Genomic DNA, 17,756 nt, shown 5'->3' with positions numbered 1-17,756 from the left:
CATGTTTAAGCCAACAACAACAACAACATTGCAGTTACAACATTGCAGTTACCCCAGGAAAGTCATTTTACAACACAGTAAGTGAAATGTATGAGTTAAACTACAAAGTGGAGATGAAGTTGAAACATTTGTCTTCTCATTATTTTGCTAAGTTTTACCTCAGGATTTCTGTTTGCATGTTTAAAGTAATGGTTATACTGTAGCAAACAGCTGCATTTGTCCCCAGAAGCATGGATGTCATGCTATTGACAGACTTGTTCCACATACATGTCCATCCCATAGATGTGTCTGTCAGCTCTGCAACAAAGTCCTTCTCAGTTTCCTGAATGTGAAAGAAAGCCGTTCAGTTGTCAAGGGTGTGCTAAACAAACATGTATATTGTGCACACAACTTATCCTCTGAAAGAAATCTTACTGAAATGGGAACAGAATGCAAAATGTGGTTAAAACAGCATTTGTAATGTGTTTTAACAACAGCTGCATACATAAAAGTTTGGAGTTCACAGGATAACCAAAGCAGATAAATACCTTGTTCAAAAGCTGCCACTGAAAATGCTCAAAACTAACCAAGCAATAAAAACAAGCCATAATGTGTTCTTTGTGTTTGTCTTTAAAAGACTCCTATTTTCACATGAGAGATTCTGCATATGCAGGCAAGCAGAGCTTTATTATGCAATGGCATTGTCTGGCGGTGGTGCGCCTGCAAAGCTGCGCTTGGAGGACGGGTGCACTGCACCGCACATGTGACTAAACGTACGCGAACACATATATTATATATATATATATATATATATATATATATATATATATATATATATATATATATATATATATATATATATATATACACACAGTACTGTGCAAAAGTTTTAGGCAGGTGTGAAAATATGCTGTAAAGTAAGAATGCTTTCAAAAATAGACAAGTTAATAGATTATATTTATCTATTAACTAAATGCAAAGTGAGCATCAATTCTTTTAGGTACACTCGCACAAAGTCAGGGATTTTGTAGGCATATAGTCAGGTGTATGATTAAACAATTATACCAAACAGGTGCTAATGATCATCAGTTCAATATGTAGGTTGAAACACAATCATTAACTGAAACAGAAACAGCTGTGTAGGAGGAATAAAACTGGGTGAGGAACAGCCAAACTCTGCTAACAAGGTGAGGTTGCTGAAGACAGTTTACTATCAAAAGTCATACACCATGGCAAGACTGAGCACAGCAACAAGACACAAGGTAGTTATACTGCATCAGCAAGGTCTCTCCCAGGCAGAAATTTCAAGGCAGACAGGGGTTTCCAGATGTGCTGTCCAAGCTCTTTTGAAGAAGCACAAAGAAACGGGCAACATTGAGGACTGTAGACGCAGTGGTCATCCAAGGAAACTTACTGCAGCAGATGAAAGACACATCATGCTTACTTCCCTTCACAAATGGAAGATGTCCAGCAATGCCATCAGCTCAGAATTGGCAGAAAACAATGAGACCCTGGTACACCCATCTACTGTCCGGAGAAGTCTGGTCAGAAGTGACCTTCATGGAAGACTTGCGGTCAAAAAGCCATACCTCCGACGTGGAAACAAGACCAAGCGACTCAACTATGCAAGGAAACATAGGAAATGGGGTGCAGAAAAATGGCAGCAGGTGCTCTAGACTGATGAGTCAAAATTTGTAATATTTGGCTGTAGCAGAAGGCAGTTTGTTTGCCAAAGGGCTGGAGACCGGTACACGAATAGATGTCTGCAGGCAACAGTGAAGCATGGTGGAGGTTCCTTGCAAGTTTGGGGCTGCATTTCTACAAATGGAGTTGGGGATTTGGTCACAATTAATGGTCTCCTCAATGCTGAGAAGTACAGGCAGATAATTATTCATCATGCAATACCATCACAGAGGCATCTGATTGGCCCCAAATTTATTCTGCAGCATGACAACGACCCCAAACATACAGCGAAAGTCATTAAGAACTATCTTCAGCGTAAAGAAGAACAAGGAGTCCTGGAAGTGATGGTATGGCCCCCACAAAGCCCTGATCTCAACATCATCGAGTCTGTTTGGGATTACATGAAGAGAGAGAAGCAACTGAGGCTGTCTAAATCCACAGAAGAACTGTGGTTAGTTCTCCAAGGGCTTGGGCCAACCTACCTGCTGAGTTCCTTCAAAAACTGTGTGCAAGTGTACCTAGAAGAATTGATGCTGTTTTGAAGGCAAAGGGTGGTCACACCAAATATTGATTTGATGTAGGTTTTTCTTCTGTTCACTCACTTTGCATTTTGTTAATTGATAAATTTATTAACATGTCTATTTTTGAAAGCATTCTTACTTTACAGCATTTTTTCACACCTGCCTAAAACTTTTGCACAGTACTGTATATATATATGTGTGTGTGTGTGTGTGTGTGTGTGTGTGTGTGTGTAATAGACACCTCTTCTGCTGCTTCTTAGGTAAATGTTTATATTTTAAGCTTCCTATGATAAAGGTCTTATAAGATGCAAGGATTTCATAGTACATATGCAGTATGAGCCAGGACAACTGGAAACCAAACATGGAGAGACTGGGGTTCAGTACATAGCAGCAAGGAAGTGCTTCCCCACTGCTGCACTCACCTGCACTGTTTGGTTCTGAATGTAGCGAAATGAACCAACAGGAACATGTGGAGAACACAACACATTATGCAGAAGAGAGTAGGAAAGCTTGCAAAGGGAAGATGAATCTGAGGGGAGTAACCCATGTGCTTACAGAAGAAGCCCTGCTGTATCAGTCCCTTGTCTGTTATTTCTGAGACTCTAAGGTAAGGATGTGACTCAGGTTCCAGGTACTGCTGATTGTGGTCTAGATCTCAGACCACTCGGAACAGGGTGATTGAGATGAGATCGCTTATTAGCTTTTCACAGACAGCACCTTTGTGTAAAAATGAGGGCAGCCATGCAATCTGTAGTGAATTTTAGGAATTATTGGGCAGGTTTACAAAGCATTTGCTCAAGTGTAAAGTCACTTAAATGACAAATGTTAGACTATTAATTAATTTTTGCCTAGATTTATTTTATAAAAGAAAAAAAGAATAATTTTCAGTTGTAACTGCTTGGTCCAGTATTTGAAAATGAAAGCTGCTCATTAACTGATTTGATTTTTTTTTAGCTGCTGAAACTTCCCTACTATTATCCTAAAGATTCTTAGTTGTTATTTATTTTTTAATTCAATTATTAGTTATCTTTTCTTTTTTACAATGTCCCCTTAACCAGGTTTGAAATCACTGCACGTGGCTTCTAATTCTATAAAGACATATTAGCTGAGTTAGTTACATCTACAGTAGGAACTAATAGTGAAGAGCAGCAACTTGGGTGCTACATTTTAAGTTACTCATTAAAATAATATAGATACATACATACATACATATATACATATAAATAACACATAACATAAAGAATATACTCTAAATTAAGAAGGTTGCCACACCCACATTCCTGAATAAATTTGCTTTGAGTCTAGGCTTGAGTGTGAAGGTTTTGTGACTGCTTCTCATTGGATACTGGAACATGCAAACACACGCCTGCCTTTAGTGAACACTCATAGTCTGCACAGCTGAAGCACAGACAGCTCCAAAAAAAAAAAAAAAAAACCCCAACCACACAACCATGTATACAATCAAACAAATCTTCTACAAATAACAATGGTACATATTCATGTACTGTGGGAGATTTATACTCGAAGATTAAACTCCCCTAAAACTTCAATGAGCTTTGCTATTGCTTCCTGTCTTGGCCTTAACCTTTTTAGTCCCATGTTTGTTCGTCACAGCTGCATCAAATAAAAAACACAGGTAATCATAGGACTGAAAAACCTCTGGGAGATCAGAAATATTTCAACTGTGCCTTTATGCAAATATCATAATGCATGTACCTTTGGATGAGTCTATCATGTGAAACCTTAGAAAAACCACAAGCTTACATGATCCGCACCAGAGAGGGCTGTGCCAGCAAAGATTAAGGGATTAAAACTAGCAGACTAATTAATGTAGTCAGAAATAATTCAGGGAATTTGAAGAAACTATATCAAAAAATGAATCCCTGGAAACCAGAAACTCTTAGGTGCTGACATATCCAACAGTATGTGCGGAAAGTCTGGCAAAAAGTTAATCACCGCCTAACCCTTCCATCACTTTCTTTCTGGAGCACATACAGTAATCATCAAGCCTGAGCTCCACGTTCAGTTTATGGTCCCTCGCTGTCTTCTACTGTCAGAGACAGGAATCTGTACAGCACAACCTGTTTTTGTATCTTTTTTTCAAACAACTTTTGCAGTACAACAAGATGAATTTTTATATTATTAGCACACCCGGCTGTATGTGTAGAGTAGGCCTGCAGATTGTACTCATCGTGTTAATAGTTAACTGTGCTGTGTAGACTAGTGGCTGTAGAATGGTACCCAATTGAGACGTACAAGCATTTTGTTTACAACACTCCCTGCCGTCTGTTTGCAACTTATACATATCCACTTTGTTTCTCTCTACCGAGAGGCAGCTGAGATAGAACACGTATCTTCATAGCCTATGTGTGCAATGAAACAGAAGAGCGCAGAAAATCTGGCTGTTACCATTGTCCTGTTTCTATATATTCCAAGCATGCTGTTATTTTTACTTGCACACCAAGACCAGTCTTAACTTTGACCACTAGACCAAACCACCTCTTTCAAATACAGCCAGACCTACAGTATATCTGCCAACACCACCTGCTTGAAATTAAATGCATAACAGCACATTGAAAACTGCCCATACTTACCAAGAATTGTCTCCTGAACCTGCAGAAGTGCCAAAGCCAATCTGACCCCTGTGGAATCCCCAGTGAAGACTGTCACACTGTTAGAGAAATAAGTCTTCAAAGTAAGGTAAAAATGTCCTTCTCCTTCTTCCAATATTTTTTTGCTGATTTTTGCAGACCCCAGGCACTTTTAACTACGCATATGTACATTACAGGACATCCAAGTTTAATGACAATTAACTTGTTTTGTCAACATGGAAATATACCTGGGATCGCACTTATTGTGACATCTGTTTCATTTATATTAAATGATTTATTTCTCTTTTAAAATGGAACATTTGCCTGCAAAAAATATTATTTTTTATATAATAAATTGCATGTAATATAATATCTAGCATGTATGGTATTTGAAATTATAACCTTAGGTTTGCAAGTGTGTTGTGTTACTGTCAACGCTACATGATTAGTTGAAAAAACAAGCAGTTCTGTTGCCAATTCAACACTTGTCTTCTTTCTATTGCAAATTACAGTATCAAAAACACAAGCTAAGTTCGAAGAAACAATTGGGGCAACCTTTTACAGTTGTGCCTATTTGCTTTGTGGTTTCTTAAAACTTGGCTTATGTTTTTGATATCTCAACTTTAAATGGCTGGGCATTTTTGATAACTTGGCATTTTTTCACATTTCCAATATGTTTTTGTTTCAGATTTATATTTACATTTTGCATAAAAAGAGTGTTACCGAAGATTTAGAATAACTGAAATAATTGGCTGTTATCACAAGGGGTCTCTATGAAGACGCAACATAATTAAAGCACTAATAGAAGCGACCACTATCCACTTCATCTAACCCATATGATCCAATTCAAATTGCATGTCTAATGTTATCTTCTAAATAATAAAGTGTTTTCCAAAATCAGTTTCTCAAGTGCACTACGTTGCTTCCAATCTACACATTTTTGTTTGATTCAAAGTCAGCCACACACCTCTTCTGTGCTGCTGCGGTATTGTTAGCAGGGTGTTTCCTAATGCACACCTGTATTTCCATTAAGGAATCATTTCTTTCATCTTACATGACGCACCTGATGAAGAGATAGCAGTGCAGTATCTCATCTGAAAACAAATAAATGGAATATGTATGTCTTGTATTGAAAGTAGAATCTAGAAGGTTGTTTTCCTATACTGTAAGACAGTGCTGAAACTACCCACTCTGTAGAAGTTATCACAATAACAAAGCATTATTTGCAAATGACTGTTTTGTTTCCTGAGTTTGATGATGACTGTTTTAATCTTCTACTGCTGCAAGCAGGAGCAGGGCCCTGTCTGTTTGCTTCTCACAGTGCCATACATGTAGGTAGGTTTCAATAATAAAACATATGTGACTTTCTTAATTAGGTTGTAACATGATAGATCAATATCCATAACTTTTGATTAGATTACAGAATTATATGTTCAGCAGTTTTAACAAGATAACAATCCTCAGAACTAAACTGTTTCGTCAAAATTAGGAAGCAGAAAAGGTTTTGAGAAACTGTTTATAAAGAACAATTAAAGAAAAGGAATGCAATTCCTTGCAAAATAAATGTCAGGTGTGCTTCACTCTTATATTGTCCAGAGGTTCAATCTGTCATTCAGAGATCTTTCCCATTTCCTTTTCTGCTGTTGTTAACTGATTTATAACAAAGTCAGTTATCAATATGTAAAAGTATCCCTCGCCCAGCAGTTAAAGACACACATCAGCACCACATTCAGCGCAGTAAAAAACCACAGTAAACAGCCCGAGCAGAAACGATTTCCTCAAGAGTGAAGACAATTCTAACATCTGCTAGTCTCGTCAATAATCAGATGCTGCAGAGGAGTTTTCCTTCAGCAACACACAACCCGTTGAATATACAAGCCGAACAGTGTGACAAAGTGTGACAAAATACAAAACTACAGAAAGCTGAAGCCTTACTACAAACTGAAGAAACAAAACCGTCTTCGCTTCGCTTTTGATTGTGAATCCCCGCAAGGAGAGTGGCTATCTTGTGTTACACAAGGAGAGTGTATCATGTTATCTCTTGAATCTCTTGACGTATCTTTTGCATGTTACTGATTAAACAATCACCTGCTTTCCTTTTCACTTTCAGTTCGCTGTATAATTTCTCCAACAAGGTAGTGCAGCCTATTCAGAGTCTGCATTACAGTGTGTGCATTGTCTGTGCCAAACTGTAAAGGAAGAGGGGTTCCCTAAATAAAACCTCAGCAACCGATAACCTGCAACACTATTTCAGTAAGTTGACTATGCTATACTTAGACTTGGAAACCCCTTCCAGAAGATTGTGGTATAATATTCTGAATGGGTCCTCCGGTTGGCCTTGGTATATTTTGCCAGCTTAGTCCACCAGTTTCTGACTTGCTAAGTGCTTATTCTAAATGATTATAGCATGAAAGTATTCAGTCTTACTGTATGTTACACAGAGTTTTGTTTAGCTACATGAAATAGATGAGTTATATTCTTGGATTAGTTTATATTCATCATATCTATTTAGTTTCTATTTAAAATATTTGTAATAAATATCAAAATGGACAGAAGTAAGTTTCATATAGAACATGTATAACTGTTATATGGGGTGTGGGGTGGGGTATAAAGTTTTTTATTTAAGATTGATCAGTACACCTTTTAATATTTCACAGTCTAAGTAAAATATTATTTTCATAGGACAACAGAAAAGAGGTCAGCTTAAGATAATTCTGAAGCAAAGACCTAGTTTATAAATGATTAATACAAAATCCTCTGTATGCACAATATTTTTATGATGGGAAAAAAACCCACACACAACTAACTCTGCATTATCACTAGTACTGTACTTCAGCTCAGCAAGGCCCTCTACTGGTGAAGCTATTAAATCCAGCTTCAGTGTGCAGTGTTTTTCAATACATGTGTCTGATACAGTGTACTTCCACAATAAACTGTAATCTGAAATAATTCTTTACTATGGGATTACTATGTGTGTGTAATATTGTATAACACTTGATGTGCCATATGAATGTAAAAAAGACAGAAATATTTTATGTATTGTAGAGATTCTTTATTTATGTATCATTTTGAAGATTGTTTTCATATAATCCAATATATTGAGATATTATACTAGAATTTCCATTATTATTATTATTATTATAATTATATTATTATTATTATTATTATTATTATTATTATTATTATGAAGAAGAAGAAGAAGAAGAAGAAGAAGAAGAAGAAGAAGAAGAAGAAGAAGAAGAAGAAGAAGAAGAAGGGTACTGAGTCGTGACAGGTGCAGGCAGACAGCAACAATTCCAGGGCATGTGCTTTTGCAACCACCCCCCATAACTGGGTTCATAAACTGCTGTCAAGTCAATGTAGGCCCTGAATGAGCCCCACGGTCAATAGAAATTAGCAGGGGGTCTAAGTCGCAGTGTGATTTTTCACACCACCAGAAAAATAATCCTCCACATTATGTCCCTGTCTTTAGTGTGCACTTCCAAAACAAAACAGTGCGATTTAAACACAGCTGTCTCCCTCCCACTCTCTTTCTTTATTGTACTGGATCAAGAAAGACCTGCGAGCCGAGATTGTATTGTTCCATAAGCCACAGTTCTTCAAAAGGGCCTTTTGCTCTTACAATAGGGAATAACGAATATCAAACAGGTTGTGCCATTTCCCATTCCCCCAATGATTAAAAAATAAAACAGTAACTGCCGAAGAAAACACTATAAAGAAAAGAGGAATACAGGTTCACCCTTAAGACTTTCAACACACTACCCAGAGGCATCAGAATACTTTGGAGTAGTGAAGATACTTTGAGAATAGACACTGAAAACATTGAACCTTCCTGTGATAGCTTCCTTTGCAGCTGCACCAAGTACTTTTAATCCAGTCCAGATTTGTTTTTCCTTTTTTTGAGGATGAATACAAACACCAAAATGAACAATTTCTTCAACCTATATACAGGTGTCCCTATGCTTATATCTCATTTGCATGCTTGATGTTTTTTTTTGTGTTTTTTGATTTTTTGTTTTTTGTTTCGGTCTGGGTCATCTCACAGCCAATCATATGCTTTTTACAACACTCTTGACTTTTCTTGTGGCCATGTCATGTTTTTCCTTTCTTGAATAAAAAAGCTGAAAACCTATTCAATTAATGAATGATGGAAGCTGTACTACCTCCAGATACTTCCAAGAAAGCATTAACAGAGCAGGGCAGTCTAAAAACAGTGAGAGCCAGACAAAAAGGTACTACCTACTAGGTAGTTGGATTGAAGACTTTGTAGTAAAGGAGGTTATGGATAGTACTACAGCACTCACTGTTGGTGGATATCTGTTTTCAACTGTAGTAGCTAAGCATGTAGTCATATATTTGGGAACTGGACATTACTGCAATCACTTATTGAAATATTGATCTACCAAAGTGAGGCATTTACTATATATGTGTTTTCTAATTTTGGTCTTTGTTGGATTATTAGTTGACAGAAACGTGTTACATGCTGTGCTGCAGTGCCACATGTGTTCAGTAATACGAGAAGAGAGGAAGGGAAGCTCAGTATAAGGGTGCTACTGTTTAGGTCTTACCAGTTATGTTTAATTGGTAAGACCTTACATTGATTGTCTCTCATTACAGTGCACTTAATGTGTACATCTTTTTGCACAAAATATGCAAGTGCCCAATTGTATCATAAAATGGTTAGGGTTAGGGTTAGACTTAGGATTAGGGTTATATCATGCAAAAAAGATTTACACATTAACTGCTATGTAAGTACACAGGAATTAGAGATACTTAATGTAAAGTGTAACCGTTTGATTAATGTACCTTTTTCAGATGTTATCTTGTTAGTTCTGATCTACACAGAAAACACATTGAAAATGTACAAGTAATGAAATGTTGAATGTCTCCTTTATTACATATACGTTTGTGCAAACTCATACTTGTGCACAGACCTGTGTTGCATAATCACCTGTTTCACTATTCCATGTAAGATTAGAATAATGCATCTGGAGCTGCACAATACTGATTTGCTCTTTTACTTCTAACATAGCACCTGCACTGAGTGGTCTAATATTCTTAACAGGGTGATTTTCACAGATTTAGAGCCCGGTAATGTCCTTTTTTATGTCTGGTTTAGCTCCAGAATAATAATTTCATAGTGTTGCTCTCTTTCGTGTAATTTTCATAGTGAGAGAATGCTCAAACGAGAGAAATCATACGTTTATATAAATATATATATATTATATATATATATATATATATATATATATATATATATATATAGATATATATATAGATAGATATATAGATAGATAGATAGATAGATAGATAGATAGATAGATAGATAGATAGATAGATAGATAGATAGAATTTGTATTTTATTTATTTTTTAGTCTAGGTTCATCATATGTTTTGTGAAGCTGTATATTTTACATGTGTGACTCATATACCCCATTTCTAGAAAATATATTGTAGTTATCCAAAGGGTAGAAATATACTTTAAGGTTTCAATGCCTGCTGACTGAGTTATTACACTTTTAACACTACAAGGGGCAAGCTAGGTTCTGTCACACTGTTAGAGAAATAAGTCTTCAAAGTAAGGTAGAAATGTCCTTCTCCTTCTTCCAACATTTTTTTGCTGATTTTTGCAGACCCCAGGCACTTTTATCCACGCATATGTACATTACAGGACATCCAAGTTTAATGACAATTAACCTGTTTTGTCAACATGAAAATATACCTGGGAGCGCACTTATTGTGACATCTATTTCATTTATATTAAATGATTTATTTCTCTTTTAAAATGGAACATTTGCCTGCAAAAAATACTATTTTTTATATAATAAATTGCATGTAATATAATATCTAGCATGTATGGTATTTGAAACTATAACCTTAGGTTTGCAAGTGTGTTGTGTTACTGTCAATGCTACACAATTAGTTGAAAAAACAAGCAGTTCTGTTGCCAATTCAACACTTGTCTTCTTTCTATTGCAAATTACAGTATCAAAAACACAAGCTAAGTTCGAAGAAACAATTGGGGCAACCTTTTACAGTTGTGCCTATTTGCTTTGTGGTTTCTTAAAACTTGGCTTATGTTTTTGATATCTCAACTTTAAATGGCTGGGCATTTTTGATAACTTGGCATTTTTTCACATTTCCAATATGTTTTTGTTTCAGATTTATATTTACGTTTTGCATAAAAAGAGTGCTACCGAAGATTTAAAATAACTGAAATAATTGGCTGTTATCACAAGGGGTCTCTATGAAGATGCAGCATAATTAAAGCACTAATAGAAGCGACCACTATCCACGTCATCTAACCCATATGATCCAATTCAAATTGCATGTCTAATGTTATCTTCTAAATAATAAAGTGTTTTCCAAAATCAGTTTCTCAAGTGCACTACATTGCTTCCAATCCACACATTTTTGTTTGATTCAAAGTCAGCCACACACCTCTTCTGTGCTGCTGCGGTATTGTTAGCAGGGTGTTTCCTAATGCACACCTATATTTCCATTAAGGAATCATTTCTTTCATCTTACATGACGCACCTGATGAAGAGATAGCAGTGCAGTATCTCATCTGAAAACAAATATATGGAATATGTATGTCTTGTACAGGGCCAAGCTAGGTTCATATGATTTACACCTGATACCTCGGCATCAGTTAAACTGTTTAAAAGGCAATATTGTTATCAAATTCCTTTGATCCTTTTATGGAAAGGTTTCGATTCTCTCTCACTCATGTTAAACTGCTGCAATGTGGCGTACACTGTAGAGTCCACCTGTATAGTTAACACATTGTCACTGCAATGAAGAAAGAGTTGGCTGGATATCACAAGCAAGTGGATAGGAGGCACAGCTTAGGGCAAAAGCAAATCAGCAGCTGTTTTATTATCACATATATTGCTCTATTGTAATTCAGCAAGACCTACATATAGACACGATGGGTGGCACCACACACACACACACAATAGGGATGTTTGGCTGTATGTGGTGTCTTGCTTTGTATACTGTAGTTCTCTGAAAGACAATTTTATACATGCGCGTATTTTGCAGGGATAGATTGACTCCTACACATACTCAAGTCCAGAAAGCTCTCAGACCTTGGGGGCCACTTGTGCTGCCAGAATATGTGTTACTTGCAAGATGTGTGGTATACTTGGGTAATAGTATTCTATCTAATATTCTAGTTTGGTGTTATAACAGAGTGCTATACAAGAGGTGTGTGGTTTATACACAGAGAGCATTAAACAAAGGGTCTGACCCAAAGTGTTAGTCATACACATGTCGTGCATTATATTATTGTAATCAATTACTGTAATCACTATTATGCACCAATAAAACATTTACAGAAACTTTTTTAGTACTGTCCTTATTTACCCCTTTTAGGGGTCTGGACAATATAATGTGCTCCAAGGTCACTCGCACACAAACAATTCTAGAACAACCACCATGGGTCCTAGTGGGTCATAAACTATTACATTAGGTACTATACACTGTATCACCACCATTCAGTTCCATCTTTGACATTTAAAGAACAAGACAAAAATTTGAATTGCTTATCGTCTCATCAAATATATGCAAAATGCCATATTTATCACCAGGCATTGTCTTTAAACAATGGCTTGAGATTATTCACCACAAATTGAGTCTATGCATGTATACAGGAATGAAAGGGTCCTCAGAGTTGACTGCCCAGAAAGCAGCATAGCTTGAATACCTGAGAACCCAGTGTAGGATAGCAGTTACACACTCGTGTTTTGAATATGCCATAAACATTGAGTCCTGCCAAGTCTCAACCAAATTTGGAGTATGTAATACAATAATATTCCTTCACTTTAAAACCATGTAACTAAATATGGAACATACTGTACACAGTATTCTTAAATGAGCTACGGAAACATTGAACTTTGAACATATAGAAGAGATGTTGCAGTTTAACATTCTGCCAGCAGATTCGTTATAGCTGACACGATGTATCAGTATTAACACAGAAGGTCTATACAGTGTTTGGTGTACTTTTATTTTAGAAACAACAACATATTTCCATATTACCTCAACTTTGTTCAATGTAAACCACACTGATTTCACTGGAAATAACTTTATAGGAGGCTGTGTGTTTTAGTGGTTAAAGAAACAGGCCTGTAACCAGGAGGTACCCGGTTCACATCCCAGCTCATTGTATGACCCTGAGCAGGTCACTTGTGCTCCGTCTTTCAGACGACATGTTGTTGTAAGTGACTCTGCAGCTGATGGATAGTTCACACACCCTAGTCTCGTATCGTATAAAGTGCTTTGTGATGGTGGTCCACTATGAAAGGTGCTATATAGAAAGGAAGATTATTATAACTTGTAATTGGCACCAGATAGACGTCTCTTTTCAGTCAGCGTCAAAATCAGACCCAGGGCTGACAGTCAGAAGGTTAAAGCCCTTATCAGGTGACAGGCTCACTGTATAATTCAGTCATTTTGAGAATTCACTTTGCACTGAACAATACACCTATTGTGTTTACTATTTTTGTGCCTTGCTGGCATATCTGTTACGTTATGAATATAATAAGTACAGTGTTTATAAATACTTTTAAGATAAGCACTCCTACATGAGTGGCCTTTAATAATCTCAGTATAGTTTGAAATTCCAAATTTCCATGGGCATGCATCAGAGTATAACGTACTAAGTAACTTTAATGGGTCTTTCCTTCTGAATGCAGCACAAGCAGAAAACAAATTGGGATATGTTTCTATAAGCACGATGGCAATATGTTGCATTGTATAACTCTTTTATTGTCACTGATTTCTAATTGCAAATAGATTTTATTTTTTAAATGTGAGTCAATAATAATAATAATAATAATAATAATATATAATAATAATAATAATAATAACAATAATAATAAGAGGATAATGGTTTTCAAACTACCGACAGGTATCTGGTTGAACTAATATTTCAATTACGGCTAACGTATTGATTCAGTTGTTAGCATATTTAATAACATACAGTACTATAGTAGATGCATTATAAGCATGTAGGTCTAAATCATCTTATCAGAAACAACACTGAGAAGAACCCTTATAAAAGTAAAAGCTTAGCTTAGTGTAACAAATCATAGTGAAAGCACAGCAAAGCAATGTAAAGAACAGTGAGGTATGGTAAAACGTATTCAATATCATGTTAAATCAGGGTAAATTATGGTTTATGCACGGTGTTACCATGGAAAAAGCAGGGTAAACATGCAAAAATACAGTGCAAAAATACCATGGTAAGCTTGCATATGGGAATTGTAATCAAACAAATGATTCTAATTATTAACTACAGTGATATTGTCTGCTACTTCAGATTACAAGCATTGCTCAATTGCGAGTGTAGATTTGCACCCAGGTCAGGAACCAACGTATACCTTATACACAGGACCTAAATAGTGCACGATAAACCCATTGAAACCATGTGATTGCCGTTCACTTTATGCACAAAGGTCACAACAGTTGTCACACACCGTAGTGACAAAAGTACAGTAAAAAAAAACAAAAAAACAGAAGTGGCTTCCATTCGGGGTGGCCCTGGTGTATAACCTGGGCTCTACAGCTCAGCTGACACTGACCATAGAGGCGTGTATATTCTTCAATATCAGCATTATTATTTCATTACAGCAGTATGGACCACTCTTGGATAAAGACCAGGTGTTCAAACCTTTACAGGTACTGTAGCAACCATTGGTAATGATGAGAAGAAATATCAATATTACTGCCTTAATATTTATATTTAGCTGTGTATTTTAAGCTTGTGATAACATTTCCTGTCATTCATGCCCAATATCCTAATATGAACATCAAGACATTCAGAGGAGACACAGTCAGTCAGCCTTGAAAATGACAGGGAATGGATTATTCTGTTCCAATCTGAAGCAAACATTAAGAACATTCTTATTTGTACATATACTGTAAGTTTCCTGACCAATAGCATAATGGAGCACAAAGACGTCCAGTCCTTATGCCACCAATTAATAAAGGCAAAGCTGATTTCCTATGAGAGCACACCTCAAACACTGCAGTTTAGGAAGCTCTGCAATATCCTGAAGACAGTTCAGTTTCCTGCAGAGAAAGACATGAAGAAATGATATATTTCCTGAGTTTAAATATTACTCTTTGATTGTGTTTTCGTGTTTTAAACAATGTGAAATGTACACAGCACAGTAAGACAGGCAAGTTTATGAGAAGGACAGAGTAAATGCAGAATCATGTAAACTCCCACACACATTGATGGAGCTACAGCAGAGGTAGAGCGCTGCTAAACCAGGTCCCTAGAGTCATGCATACCTGTTTGGCTACTGGGCATGTTGGCATCTGCATAGCTGATGTGTCTGAGATACTGTATTGCAGTCCCAGTTTATTAAAGCTTGTTTGCTTCTAACTAATATTTCCTGAAGCTCCGTGCCAAAATGTGATTGACGTAGGAATAAATAGCACATTACTACATGGCACCTTTTACTAACTCTGTTTGTTGGCAAAACATTTTTTTTTTAAAGTACATGAGTTAAACTATAAATACTGGTCAATTCAGGAAAAAATAGTTCCACATCTCAAGTAAATATAAACAATGTAAATAAGGCAACTTTGCAATGTGGCAGCAAGAAACTACAAATTCAAATTCTAAACAAAGTCATATATATATATATATATATATATATATATATATATATATATAATATATATATATATACACACACACACACACACACACACACACACACACACACACATTATGCATTCTAAAGTGATTTAAACTAAGCATTTCTGTTTCAGTATCTGTATCAATCTAGCAGAAACACACACTTACGTTCAGTCTGTAGTTTTGTGAATCCAGTTCTGCAGCAGGTAACCATCTGAGGCTGACCCTTCTAAACCTCTCTCCAGCAGTGAGGGGTGTAATCACTAGCTGCACTCTTTCTTGTGAGTCTTGTTTAATAACTGGCAGCGCTTACACAACATTGGACTTCTTCACTTTCACTGAGCACAGTGCTGCTCTCGCACGCCTCTCTGCTTGTAAATACAAGCTCTGTGGAAGAAGTTCCACATTACATCACAGGCAGTTGTTTACTGTTGAGTCTTCATTAACAGGCTGTCAAACAGAGCCCAAGTACCAACCCCCGAGCTCAGTTCTGCATCTACAGATACACACCGCCCATGTGATTTCAATGAGGGAAGGCGATAACCACCACTCTCCCTTTCAACTTTCCAAAACATACATTAGCAAAGCAAATTGTTGGAATGTTTTCTTTTTCTTTTTTTTGTTCTTTTCTTTGTGGAGAAATGCAATATAAATGTATCAGGAAATAGTCTGGTAGTAGTAAGACTAGTATTAGTAGCAGCAGAAAACATTCCTCAAGTGCCTTGCAGCAGAGTCCCCCCCCCCCCCCCCCACACACACACACACACACACACACACACACACACACACACACACACACACAAGGATCTCCAGAATTTAAAGGGGAAACATGTGACTTGCATTACCACTGCCAGCAAGGGAATATTGATGAGCCACCCAGTCCAAGTTCAGTTTTAACTGTGTTTCTTTGCAGCACTGCATGATGTACTTGGAATGTTTTTATTTATTTTGTATTATTAATTGAGACTGAAGAAGGTTATGCGGTCTTGGCAGTATTGAAATGTAACTTTTTTATGTTAATCCAGTTTTTTACAGCATTTAAAGTTAGTCAGAACATAAAGATTGTAAACCTGGGATACTTACACACGCGCACACACACACACACACACACACACACACACACACACACACACACACACACACACACACACACACACACACATATTCTGTAATACATACAAGCAGCATCATCCTGTTTCAGTTATGATGTTTTTGGGCCACAGTGAGTGCTCAGCTGTACAAATTGCTGCTGTTTCACCAGGAAAAATATCAAAAACCTGTCTAGAAAATAAATATTGGCTCTAGATTTCCCACCCCTACAAGTATCTCCCCTGAAGGAATTACTGAGAAATGAAACAAGAAGGGTAACAAACAAGCAATGGGTTTTGAAGGAGAGGAAAAAGTCAGATGTTCAGGCTTTTAGATGATCCTTACGAAAGCAAAACTTACTAGGCCGCCAGCTCTACTTGCCTGACACCTCAGAAGGCCTTTATAAAAAACAAAAACACCGCAAGTAAACAAAAACCAAGCCTACCCAGGGGCATCACCTAAAGCGAATGTGAAATGGTTCATTTCTACTGGAAACCACTTGTAACGGAACCTGAGTAAGAAAATTAAAGATTAAAGCTGTCTACCAAACATTAGGACACTAACACAATGTTGTGTCTCTACACAGCAGAAACTTAAAAAGTCAGATTGATCTCAATATGGCAACTACATTAAGTCGAGGTCAATGACATACATTTAATATGGAGGTGTTATGTCACTCTGCAAATATGAAGTCACTATCTCAAATGTTTTCTGAGATACTGTATAAGGTTTTCACACTGTCACAGAGGCAGCTTTATAAAAAATACAAGGTTGCGTACAGAATAGCCATGCCAAACATTTTATGAGCACTAAATTCACACATTCATACGACTGAGCTTTTATTCCAGTGCAAAGACTCAACCAAAATCTTGATAAATCAAGCTTGTTGGGTTTTACAATAATAGTATTGTATAGATAACTGATACTTTCCAAACCGTACCGTGCAGTACATGATTTAGGATACATTACTCAGTTAGGTTAGCTATATGTTATTATGTTATGTGGTTCACTGAACTTTCATTTGGAAGATTATATCTAGCTAAAAAATGGAAGTACGTCTGTACTGTGCATATTGTATTTTGAAACACAAATGCCCTACCAGGGACTTTGTTAAGTTACTTTCTTTGCTTTCATTGCAGTTTGCTACAGATGTAAAGCTCACAGCACACAGCTGCTATGTAAAAGCCAGTAGGGTTTCTTTTTTTTTTACTTTTCTCAGCTGATATTTATTACTGTACT

General features: G+C 36.7%; 1 long non-coding RNA gene across 1 annotated transcript in view; it reads right to left on the bottom strand.

Annotated features, from left to right (window-relative positions):
• LOC121323049 overlaps window positions 1-15,905 on the bottom strand; it is a 62,327-nt gene extending 46,422 nt beyond the window's left edge. Inside the window, exon 1 of the long non-coding RNA XR_005951113.1 lies at window positions 15,597-15,905. This is a non-coding gene — a long non-coding RNA (uncharacterized LOC121323049). The remainder of the gene's footprint in view (window positions 1-15,596) is intronic.
• Between the last annotated feature and the right edge of the window lie 1,851 nt (window positions 15,906-17,756).

The sequence above is a fragment of the Polyodon spathula genome, chromosome 11 (assembly GCF_017654505.1).
Source record: "Polyodon spathula isolate WHYD16114869_AA chromosome 11, ASM1765450v1, whole genome shotgun sequence".
Taxonomy (NCBI): Eukaryota; Metazoa; Chordata; class Actinopteri; order Acipenseriformes; family Polyodontidae; genus Polyodon; species Polyodon spathula.
Note: the sequence above shows the minus strand (reverse complement) of the source record. Positions and strands in the feature narration are given on the sequence as shown.